At 33.9% G+C, this 2,696-nt stretch overlaps 1 long non-coding RNA gene across 1 annotated transcript; it reads right to left on the bottom strand.

The window, feature by feature from the left end:
- Positions 1-557: 557 nt before the first annotated feature.
- On the bottom strand, positions 558-2,176 carry LOC109214822. Its single transcript, XR_002066248.1, has 2 exons — positions 2,020-2,176; positions 558-1,006 (listed from the first exon to the last, which is right to left on the bottom strand). It is a non-coding gene; the product is annotated as an uncharacterized LOC109214822 (long non-coding RNA).
- Positions 2,177-2,696: the final 520 nt, after the last annotated feature.

Here is a 2,696-nt window from a genome sequence, read left to right on the forward strand (position 1 = left end):
AAGCCTAGTGTTTGTATTAAATACATCTAAATAGGAGGTGACTAATTGATGACAAGCTTAGTTAAGTTTTTTCGGCCAACAATCTCTCTGATTATGGTGGCTTATGTCGTGCCAATGAAACGCTTTATCGTTCTGAAAATTTGGTAGATGCTTTGTTATCCTATTTCATTAAGATTGAGTAAATAGATGTGGTATACTGTATTTATTTGGTAGGCTGTGTGCAGATGGAGCGCAATTCAAAGTACAGAGTCAATAGAGCCAAGGTGGAATCCATAAATTATCCTTCACATATCCTTTTGCCTTACGTTATCTCTCTTTTCTCTCACCCCTTCCAGAAGCATTTCTAATAAATTGTTCGATTTTCTTAAATAAAGTTATTGAATCGCTTAGTGAAGTCTAAAATTGACCACCACCATGACTGCGGTGATTTTTGAATCATGTATAGATGATTCCGCTCCGTGTAAAATTAGCAACTCAAATTCAAGCCATGTGATGTGAAAAGACTATATGCATCAATAAAGCATAGTAATTTGTGTTGAACACCTAAGAGTGAAATATGGACACCAAAATTTCAGGTAATTTCTACTACAAATCCTAAAAGCAGTTGAGTTTTCAAATAACAAGAACAATAGAGCTGAATCATTGAACCAGCCAAAAAAAAAAAAATCGAAACTACAACATATTGCTTTGAATTCCAAATAACAGATCAGAAGGAAGGAAATATGGATATCCCATCTAATCTTGTAAAATGAAGATTCTTTCAAAACTTGCCTTATCATATTCACATTCTAATAGTAACATATCATCTTCTTTATTCCTCACATTTGCAAAGTTTATCTGATCATCAGTAGCATTTATCAAATCTTTTCTTCGAATTTTTTATTTTTAAAAACTCCCTGCAAGAGCAATTTCATACCTTTTTCCAGGTGGCAGAGGAGTTCCAATATTCATGTTCCAACTGCATTGTCAGCATTCTCTGGCCTTTTTCCAAAAATCATTTTTGCATCTGCAGTAATGCATTCACGAATATTATGATAAGCATAGGAACCTAGTGCTGAAGGCAAACCTTACAGAAAGCAAGTATCATTGTTCAAAAAGTTTTTAAAGTTTAAGCGGGCAGAAAAATTTTAAGCTCAACTTCGTGGACAGTTGTTCTGTGACTCTTAATAGTTCCACAGACTTCGCACCCTTTTAAACATTTTTTCTTTTTCTTTTATCAACTTATCATATCATTCATCAAGCAAGTATTATTTTACAGTTTTAAGGAAAGGCTCCAAAAATAGAGATCTAAAGGTGTAATCTGCAGCAATCAAAAAGCTTAGAATAGCTAATGCTTATATCAAGGTGATCTTTCTCATTTGACAGGTACTAAAAAGAGATGCCAGATCATTCTCATAAGACCATCAGTCGAATACAGAACATACCAAAGCTATCTGCTTTTTTCACAATATCGATATTAAAATCCAATTTTTTTAAGTATTAAACGAAAATAAGACTCCGTGGTTGCACCATATAAGCACCCAAAAAAAATCCACAGAAAAAAATAACAAATGAGCATACGCATGTACAAAATTAAAGCAGGTAAAAGAATAAGTAGAAGTACCAAAAAGCTTAAAATCTTATAACAATTGTCATGAACAAAGTGGGAAGTAAAACTGCAATGTTGGCTGTTAAGGAATTTGAGATCAAAGATTCAAAAGAGAACACGCATGTGCAAAATAAAATAACAAATCACTTAAATGCCCATAAACCTAAAGTTCTCGAAGAATCCAAGAAAATTAAGGAAAATCTAGAATAAGAAAGACTTGGCGTATCCAATCGTAAAACTAAAACCTTTATCTCACCGTATCCGAAGAAAAACACATCGAACCCATTAAAATTAAACACAAACAAATATAGTTTCTGAGAAACCTTTGATTAATCAAAGGAAAATATAAATCAGAAACTCAAAAATAGATAAACCATCAAGGAAAGACACACATCAAAAAATGGGAATACTCCCAAAATAAGAGTTCATACCGGTGATTCGGTGAATAAATGTAGGAACAACTGACTAATGAGCTTGAGAGGAAGCAACCCCGGTTGGAGAATGAAAGGAGAAGAGGAGCAGCGGTGGCTGCTTGGAGAAGAGGAGCTGGTGTGTTCAAAAGAATGACGAATTTATCCCTCTGGATATAGCTAAATCAGCATCTCTAAGGGCAATAAGGATATTTAGAGTAGTAATATTAAAGTAGTGGGGTACACGTGTTTTCATAGGCAATACACGTGTCATATAAGAAGGGAAATATCGAGGGTTGAGTTTACAGTACACTTCAGACAGCATTTCGTACAATTTGATATGCTGTGTTCGTACAGCTTAGCCATTTACATATAGTAGAAACTAGAGGGAGGTTGCCCTTGGTATGCACGGGCGCAACATGTCAGACGTTAAGATTGTCTTTTTCTTTTCAAGTGTTCTAGTGGTAATATTAGTAGTGCTCATATAGAAATGAAAATACATAATCATAATCAATGGACCTTTTTTTTGGTACATCATGTGCACAATAGGACAATTTTCTATATATTATCTGTCAAATATAAAATAAGCACATTGTACCAATTATTACAATCAACTATTATAGATGTAACTCCCACAAAAGATAGGAGTCGTTTGTGTCTTTAAGGCACATCATAGCTACATTCTAATCCATTATTCC

The sequence above is a fragment of the Nicotiana attenuata genome, unplaced genomic scaffold, assembly GCF_001879085.1.
Source record: "Nicotiana attenuata strain UT unplaced genomic scaffold, NIATTr2, whole genome shotgun sequence".
NCBI lineage: Eukaryota > Viridiplantae > Streptophyta > Magnoliopsida > Solanales > Solanaceae > Nicotiana > Nicotiana attenuata.